The sequence below is a fragment of the Lathyrus oleraceus genome, chromosome 1 (assembly GCF_024323335.1).
Source record: "Lathyrus oleraceus cultivar Zhongwan6 chromosome 1, CAAS_Psat_ZW6_1.0, whole genome shotgun sequence".
NCBI classification, from domain to species: domain Eukaryota; kingdom Viridiplantae; phylum Streptophyta; class Magnoliopsida; order Fabales; family Fabaceae; genus Lathyrus; species Lathyrus oleraceus.
Window position 1 is genome coordinate 234,512,264 of NC_066579.1, and position 10,222 is coordinate 234,522,485.

A 10,222-nucleotide genomic window follows, 5' to 3' on the forward strand; every position below is an offset into this window, starting at 1 on the left:
GAGAATCTATCTTCAGCAAGGGGTTTTGTGAAGATATCAGCCCATTGATGGTCTGTATCTATAAATTTTAAAGATATTACCCTTTTCTGAACATAGTCTTTGATAAAATGATGTTTTATTTCTATGTGCTTAGCTCTGGAATGCAGAAAAGGGTTCTTACTTAAACAAATGGCAACAGTATTATCATAGAAGATAGGGACGTTACTCTTATATATCTGAAGATCTTCTAGTTGATTTTTCATCCAGAGCATCTGAGTAGTGCATAATGAAGCTGATATATATTCTGCTTCTGCAGTAGAAAGAGCAATGGTTGACTGTCTTTTCCTGGTCCAAGATATAAGATTGTTACCCAAGAACTGACAGTTTCTAGATGTGCTTTTATGTTCCATTCTATCCCCTGCATAATCTGCATTACAGTATCCAGAGAGCCTATACTCTAATGTTTTCTCATACATCAGACCAAGGTTAGGTGTGCCTTTCAGATACCTTAGGATTCTTTACGCTGCTGTTAAATGAGATTCCCTTGGATCTGATTGGAATTTGGCACAAAGACATACACTAAAAAGAATGTTTAGCCTAGTGGAAGTCGGATAGAGAAAAGAGCATATCATACCCCGATAGAGCTTCTGACAAACCTTTTGACTTACTTCTTCTTTCTCCAAAATGCAGGTTGGATGCATGGGTGTCTTTGCTGGTTTGCATTCTGACATTTCAAATTTCTTCAGAATGTCTTTTATGTATTTACTTTGATATACATATGTAGCTTCTGAAGCTTGATTGATTTGAATTCCCAGAAAGACTTTTGGTTCTTGCATCAAACTCATTTCAAATTATGCCTGCATTAGCTCAGAGAATTCTTGACAAACAGAGGGGTTAGCTAAACCAAAAATTATATCATCAACGTATATTTGACATATCATAAGATCAGTTCTAATGTTTTTACAGAAAAGTGTAGAGTCAACCTTTCCTCTAATGAAGTCATGTTCCAGAAGAAAGTTGCTTAGTCTTTCATACCAAGGTCTCGGAGCTTGTTTTAGACCACACAATGATTTTTTCAGTATAAAAATATGTTATGGACATTTAGAGTTTTCAAAACCTGAAGGTTGATGAACATACACTTCTTCTGAGATATAACCATTAAGGAATGCTCTCTTGACATCCATCTGATATAATTTGATGGAGTGATTTACAACAAATGATACAAGTAAACGAATGGATTCTAACCTGGTGACTAGAGCAAACGTTTCGCTATAGTCAATTCCTTCTTGTTGACTGAAACCTTGTGCCACCAATCGTGCTTTGTTTCTGACTACTTCTCCCTTTTCGTTTAGTTTATTTCTGAATACCCATCTTGTTCTAATAATGTGATCTGGCCATTTTTTGGAGTGTCATATTATTCCTCTCTACAACCCCATTTTGTTATGGAGTTCTAGGATAAGAGAAATCATGGGAAATTCCATTAGAATCAAAACATTCTTCAAAGAACTTATTTTCGAATTCGCCACCATGATCACTTCTGGCTCTGATAATTTTAGAGTCAAATTTGTTTTGCACTTTAGAACAGAAGCTAGTGAATATAGAGTGAGACTCATTCTTGTGCTTTAGAAATTTTACGCATGTCCAGCGACTAAAATCATCAACAAATACAAGTCCATACTTCTTTCCATTGACTGAAGTTGTCTTAACAGGTCCAAATAGGTCAATGTGAAGAAGTTCTAGAGGCTTAGAGGTAGAAACAACATTTTTATTTTTAAAAGATATTTTTGAAAATTTTCCTTTCTGACATGCCTCACACAGAGCATCTGAAGAAAACTTCAGTTTAGGTAGACCTCTGACTAACTCGAGTTTATTTAGCTAAGAAATTCTTCTCATGCTAATGTGGCCTAAGCGTTTATGCAATACCCATTGCTCTTCGTTTACAAACATTAAACATTTTACATTTTGATCTTTTAGATCTGAAAGATTTATTTTGTAAAGGTTGTTTGTCCTCTTGCCAGTGAATAGAACCGTTCCATTATTCTGATTAATTGCTTTACATGTTTTTTGATTGAAGATTATATCATAACCGTTATCACTTAATTGGCTTATTGATAACAAGTTATGCATTAATCCTTCTACATAGAGAACATCAAATATAGAGGGAAGAGATCTATTACCGATAGTTCTGGAGCCTCTGATTCTTCCTTTCTGATTTCCTCCGAAACCTACGAAGCCAGCATCCTTAAGTTCCAGGGTTTGGAACATATGTTTTCTTCCTGTCATGTGTCGCGAGCACCCAGAGTCCAGGTACCATGATTGGTGTCTTAACTCTGCTGCATAGGATATTTGCAACATAAACTATCTTATCCTTTGGTACCCAGAATCTTTTGGGTCCTTTGTGATTAGTTCTCCCAGAGTTTCTTGAAACTTTGGGTCTTCTAGCATTAGTAAACTTTTGTGTGTAGTGATAAGAAAATGGGGATTTAGGTTTGCCATCTGCAGAAGATATATGTTTGTCTTCATTAGAATCATATCCTATTCCTCTTTTCTTATTCTGACTGACTCCATAAATCATAGAGGTCATTATGCTTCTTTCTATCCCATTTTTCAGAAACTTTTGAAAAGCGTTTTCATATTCATATATAATTGTGTTAGAAGTTTGTGGAGCTTGAGATAAAGCTTCTTCAAGTTTTAAACATTGTTTATTTGTAGATTCTTTTTCTCTTTTCAAAATCAAAATGTCATCCTTTAATTCAGAAACTGTTATCTCAAGCTTATCACATTCTTCAATGGTTCCTTCAAGGACCCTTTTTAATGCTTTAAATTTTTGTTTAAGTTTCTGATATGAGTTTAGAGATTCAGAAAGGCAAGATTCAAGGTCGGAGCGAGAAAAATTAGAAAATACCTCTTCAGGATCAGATTCTCTCTCTGATGAGTTTCTAGATGTGGTAGCCATGAATGCTAGATTTTCCTGTTCTTATTCTGAGTCTGATTCCGAGGCATCAGACTCAGAGTCATCCCAGGTGGCCATGTGTCCTTTCTTAGTTTTGAAGGAATTTTTCTTGAATCCTTCTCTTCTGGAGCTTTCTTTCTTGAGCTTTGGACATTCGTTTCTATAATGACCTGTTTTTTTACATTCATAACATGTTACCTCTTTGTTTGATTTGTTTCTGGAAGTTGTTTCTGAGTGATCTCCCTTGGGTATTGGTCTTCTGAAGTTGTTATTCCTTTTTCTCCAGAGTTGTTTCACTCTTCTAGTCAGAAGGGACAACTTTTCTTCATCATCAGAGTCTTCCTTTTTAGAGTCGTCATTATCTTCTTCTTCAGCTTGGAGGGCTTTGTTCCTTTCTAGTTTACATCTCTCAGATCTGGATTTTAGGGCTACAGATTTGTTCTTCTTTTGGGGCTCATCTTCCTCAAGTTCAATCTCGTGGCTTTTGAGGGAGCTGCCGAGTTCTTCCAGACTTATGTTGTTCAGATTCTTTGATAATTTTAATGTAGTGACCATAGGTCTCCAATTCTTTGGCAGGCTACTGATAGTCTTTTTTGGCATGATCTGCAGTTGTGTAGCCTTTGTCCAAAACCTTGAGTCCTGCAATTAAAGTTTGAAATCTAGAAAACATTACCTTTACAGCTTCATCGTCCTCCATCTTGAAGGCTTCATACTTCTAAATTAGAGTCAAAGCCTTTGTCTCTTTGACTGTGAGTTGCCTTTGTGGGTCATCCTTAGGGAGTCAAGTATTTCTTTATCAGTTTCCCTGTTGGTGATTTTTCCATATTCATTCTAGGAAATGGCATTCAGCTATATTGTGTAAGAACAAAAATTGTTCTACAACAGATTCCATGATTTTGATGATAACAAAGGATGAAACCAAAAATGGCACCCTAACAAAAAGTTTCTAAGTGTGCATGGTTCTAAGGAAAGAAGGAAGAGATCTGATGACGTCATCAGATACAGAATCATATCAGATACAAATTATCAGAAGACCAGAAGTAGAAACACGTTCAAGAAAGTCTAACTCTAAGCAAAACAGCAAAATATCAGAAGCATCTGAACAAGAAGTACGCTCTAGAGATTCTGACTATGAACAACGGTATGTCAAACTCCAGAAGCTCTCAGCGCTATCTGAAGAAACCATCAAAACTCAAAAGAGATCAACATCATAAGATTAGATAGCAAGATTCCAAGATTCCCAGAAACATGAAGACTCTGATCATGGATTTGCTAAATAAAGAAAGAGTAACGTTAACTTCAAATAAAGGTTTGGAAATGGATTTCCTAATACAGAAAGAGACGTTAACTCCAAATTCAAATGAAAAGGAACTATATTTGGAAAGAAGTCATTCGAGGAGAAAAAGTAGTGTTGGCATGAAGCTATATAAGTTATGGCATTAATTCAAATTATTGGCCATCAATTTCAACGACTACTTCACTCCTATATAAAGGACTGCAATCAACATTGAGAAACATTACAGAGAACATACTGAAACATCAACACACATAAAAACGTTTTATTCTCTCAATCTTCACGAAGCTTTTGCTTAGAACGTGAAACACTTTTTGTTCTTACTGTTGTAATATTTGCTTATCTTAGAAGCACTCTAGATTACATAAGTCTTTATCTTTGTTGTATTTCCTCAAGTGACTCTGCGCAGTCTGTATACTTGAGAGGACTAAGAGATCTTTCTCTTAGACGTTGTTTGTAATCAATCTTTCAAGATTAGTGGATTAAGTCCTTGTTGAAGGCGAAATCACCTTGGCCGGGTGGACTGGAGTAGCTTTGTGTTATAAGCGAACCAATATAAATTCCTTGTGTGGTTTTTATTTTAAAAAGTGCTTATTTTCCAAAACAATTCAAACCCCCCTTTCTTGTTTTTCTCACCTTCAATTGGTATTAGAGCTCCGGCTCTGTTATTGATTTTCTAATCAAACACTTAACAGTGTAGAGAGATCCAGAACGAGAAAAACTATGGCCCACACAAATGAAAAGGATAGTTACAATGCTAAGCCTCCTGTCTTTGATGGAGAGAAATTTGATTACTGGAAAGATAGAATTGAAAGTTTCTTTCTAGGCTATGATGCTGATCTCTGGGACATTGTCACAGATGGATACAAACCTCCTGTCTCAGAGGATGGAGCTGAAGTTCCCAGAAGTAAGATGTCAGATGATCAGAAGCGAGTTTTCAAAAATCATCACAAGGCCAGAACCATACTCCTCAATGCTATATCTTACAACGAGTATGAAAAGATCACCAACAGAGAAACAGCCAAAGACATACTTGACTCTCTGAGGATGACTCATGAAGGAAACTCTCAGGTCAAAGAGACAAAGGCTCTGGCGCTTATCCAGAAATATGAAGCCTTCAAAATGGAAGATGACGAAGCCATAAAGGTAATGTTCTCTAGATTCCAAACTCTTGTTGCAGGTCTCAAATTTCTAGACAAAGGGTACACAACTGCAGACCACGTCAAAAAGATAGTCAGAAGCTTGCCAAAGAAGTGGAGACCCATGGTCACTGCTCTGAAGCTGTCTAAGGATCTGAACAATATCAGTCTTGAAGAGCTGGTCAGTTCTCTTAGAAGCCATGAGATAGAACTAGAGGAAGATGAACCTCAGAAGAAGAACAAGTCTATAACATTAAAGTCCAAATCTGAAAGACGCAAATCTGACAGAACCAAAGCCTTCCAGGCAGAAACTGAAGATGCTGATGACTCTGAACCAGAAGATTCTGATGATGAAGAAGAATTGTCCCTCATGACCAGAAGAGTTAAACAACTCTGGAAAAAGAGGAACAACAACTTCAGAAGACCAAGACCCAGAGGGGATCGATCAGAATCAACCTCAAAAGGTAAAACTAACAAAGATATTACTTGTTATGAATGTAAAGAAACAGGTCACTACAGGAATGAATGCCCCAAGCTAAAGAAAGACAATTCTAGAAAAGAAAGCTTCAAGAAAAATACCTTCAGGACAAAGAAAGGATTAATGGCTACCTGGGATGATAGTGAATCTGACTCATCAGAATCTGACTCTGATGAATAGGCAAATGTGGCATTTATGGCTACCACATCCAGAAGCAGCTCAGATGAAGAATCTGAAGAGGTATTTTCTGAACTCTCTCGATCTGATCTAGAATCATGCTTGTCAGAAACTCTTAGCTCATATCAGAAATTAAAACAAAAGTTTAAAAATATAAAAGGCTGTCTTGAAGCAAAATTTGAAGAATGTGGCAAACTTGAGATGACAATTCTAAAACGAGAGGATGAAATCAGATCCTTAACATTACAAAGAGATGCAGCGAATAAAAAACGTTTAGAACTGGAAGAAGTGTTATCTCAAACTCCACAGACTTCAAATGCAATAATTTATAAATACGAAGAAGCCTTTCAAGAATTTCTGAAAAATGGGATAGGAAGGAGTGTCATGGCATCCATGATTTATGGAGTCAGTCAGAACAATAAAAAGGGAATTGGGTATGATTCTAAGGAAGATAAAATTTCTACTGGTGACCAACTTAAATCTCCGTTTTCATATCACTATACACACACACAAGAACAAAAATTTGAAAATGCTAGAAAACCCAAAGTTATAAGAAACTCTGGGAAAACTAATCAAAGAGGACCCAAGAGATTATGGGTACCAAAAGATAAGATTGTTTTTGTTGCAGATATCCTATGCAGCAAAGTTCAGACACCAGTCATGGTACCTGGACTCTGGATGCTCGCGACACATGACGGGAAAAAAGTCTATGTTCCAAAGCCTAGAACTTAAAGATGCTGGATTCGTAGGCTTCGGAGGAGATCAGAAAGGAAGGATCAGAGGCTCCGGAACTATTGGTAATGGCACTCTTCCCTCTATATCTGATGTTCTTTACGTAGAAGGATTAATGCATAACTTGTTATCCATAAGTCAATTAAGTGATAACGGTTATGACGTGATCTTTAATCAAAAAACATGTAAAGCCATAAATCAAAACAATGGTTCAGTCCTATTCACAGGCAAGAGGAAAAACAACATTTATAAAATCAATCTTTCTGATTTAAAAGAACAAAATGTTAAATGTCTGATGACTGTTCACGAAGAGCAATGGGTATGGCATAGACGCTTGGGCCACATTAGCATGAGGAAACTTTCTCAGCTAAATAAACTCGAGTTAGTCAGAGGCCTACCTAAACTAAAGTTTTCTTCAGATGCTCTATGTGAGGCATGTCAGAAAGGAAAATTTTCAAAAACGTCTTTCAAAAAGAAAAATGTTGTTTCTACCTCTAAGCCTCTGGAACTTCTCCACATTGACTTATTTGGTCCTGTGAAAACAGCATCAGTCAATGGAAAGAAGTATGGACTAGTCATTGTTGATGATTACAGTCGCTGGACATGGGTGAAATTCCTAAAGCACAAGAGTGAGTCTCACTCTGTATTCACTAGTTTCTGCTCCAAAGTGCAAAAAGAATTTGACTCTAAAATTATTAGAGTCAGAAGTGATCATGGTGGGGAATTTGAAAACAAAGATTTTGAGGAATTATTTGACTCTAATGGAATATCCCATGATTTCTCCTGCCCTAGAACTCCACAACAAAATGGAGTTGTAGAGAGGAAGAATATGACACTCCAAGAGATGGCCAGAACCATGATCAATGAAACTAATATGGCAAAGCACTTTTGGGCAGAAGTTGTAAATACAGCGTGTTACATTCAGAATAGAATCTCTATAAGACCTATTCTGGAAAAGACTCCCTATGAACTGTGTAAAGGAAGAAAACCAAACATTTCATATTTTCATCCTTTTGGATGTTCTTGCTTTATCTTAAACACTAAAGAACATCTGAACAAGTTCGATTCCAAAGCACAGAAAGGTATTATGTTAGGATACTCAGAACGCTCTAAAGGCTACAGAGTATATAACACAGAAACCAAAATTGTGGAAGAATCAATTCATGTCAGATTTGATGATAAGCTTGACCCTGAAAAGTCAAAGCTAGTTGAAAATTTTGCAGATTTAGAAATCACTCTTGCAGAATCTGATAAAGCTCCAGAAGCAACTGTCACTCAGAACTCTGAAGAAATTAAATCCCCAGAAATCCCAAAGAAAGTTAAAAGTCGTATCAACGTATCTGAAGATTTGATTATGGGAAACAAGGACGAACCTGTCAGAACCAAATCTACCTTCAGGACTTCTGAAGATACTCCTCTGGGACTAGTGTCTCTGATTGAGCCTACGTCCTGTGATGAAGCACTTCAAGATAATGACTGGGTTTCAGCCATGCAAGAAGAATTAGATCAATTCACAAAGAATGATGTCTGGGATCTTGTTCCAAAGCCCAGAGGCACTCACGTTATTGGAACCAGATGGGTATTCAGAAACAAGCTGAATGAGAAAGGAGAAGTCGTCAGAAATAAAGCTTGACTGGTAGCTCAAGGTTATAGTCAACAAGAAGGTATTGACTATAATGAAACCTTTGCTCCAGTCGCAAGGTTAGAATCTATTCGTCTTCTTGTATCTTTTGCTATAAACCACTCTATCAAATTATATCAAATGGATGTCAAGAGTGCATTCCTTAATGGTTATATTTCAGAAGAAGTGTATGTCAACCAACATCCAGGTTTTGAAAATCCAAATTTTCCGGAACATGTTTTTAAACTTAAAAAATCTTTATATGGACTTAAACAAGCTCCCAGAGCTTGGTATGAACGTTTAAGCAATTTTCTTCTGGAACACAATTTTATCAGAGGGAAAGTTGACTCCACACTCTTCTGTAAGAACCTTAACAATGATCTCATGATATGTCAGATATACGTTGATGATATTATTTTTGGTTCAGTTAACGCCTCTGTTTGTCAAGAATTCTCTAAGTTAATGCAGGCAGAATTTGAAATGAGCTTAATGCAAGAACTAAAGTTCTTTCTGGGAATTCAAATTAACCAAACTTCAGAAGTTACATACGTTCATCAAAGCAAATACATTAAAGATGTTCTAAATAAATTTGATATGGCTGACTGCAACTCTGCAAAAACTCTCATGCATCCGACATGCATTCTTGAAAAGGAAGAAGTAAGCAAGAAGGTTTGTTAGAAGCTCTATCGAGGTATGATAGGCTCTCTTCTCTATCTGACTGCTACTCGTCCTGATATTCTCTTTAGTGTCTGTCTCTGTGCCAGATTCCAATCAGATCCTAGAGAATCTCATTTAACAGCAGTTAAGAGAATTCTCAAGTATCTGAAAGGAACTCCTAACCTGGGCCTGATGTATGAGAAAACATCAGAGTATAGACTTTCGGGTTACTGTGATGCAGATTATGCAGGAGATAGACTAGAACGAAAAAGCACATCTGGAAATTGCCAGCTTCTGGGAAACAATCTGGTATCTTGGGCCAGCAAGAGACAATCAACTATTGCTCTATCTACTGCAGAAGCAGAATATATCTCAGCATCACTGTGCACAACTCAGATGCTCTGGATGAAGAATCAGTTAGAAGATCTGCAAATCTTCGAGAGTAACATTCCTATCTTCTGTGATAATACTGCTGCCATTTGTCTAAGTAAGAATCTCATTCTACACTCCAGAGCTAAGCACATTGAAATAAAACATCATTTTATCAGAGACTATGTTCAGAAAGGGATAATAACATTGAAGTTCATTGATACAGATCATCAATGGGCAGATATATTTACTATGCCTTTAGCTGAAGATAGATTTCTTTTTATCTTAGAAAATCTGAACATTCAAAATTGCCCTGAAAAAATTGTGCCTCTGAAGATGTAAAATGAGACTCTGACATAAACAAACAAGTTTCTGTCTCTGACTCTGATACTTCTACCAAGTTAAGAAGATATCTGAGTTAGAAATCTCCAGGAACCAATCCTTTGGTATTCTTGAAGATCAGATACATCAAAACACGTGGAGCACTTAGCGTCTAACCTTGGAACTTCTAGACAGCTGTCTAGAAGAAATTCAAAGGCCAGACGATTGAGATCTCCTCGAGCAGTGTGCATACTGTTGGGATTAGACATTTATTAATGAGCCTTAATCATTTTCCCCAAGCGTGCTAACTTGAGTTCTGTGCTAACGCTGAATTGTGTGTCGTTTTGCATGTGTTTTCGTTTAGGGTATTTAAACACTCCTCTCACATTTCACACACTTATCACTCTCACTCACTCTCAAACCCTCTCTGAAGCATTTCTACAAACACTTCATCTTCATCTTCTTCTTCATCAACTATGGATGCTCAACAACAACAAGTTTT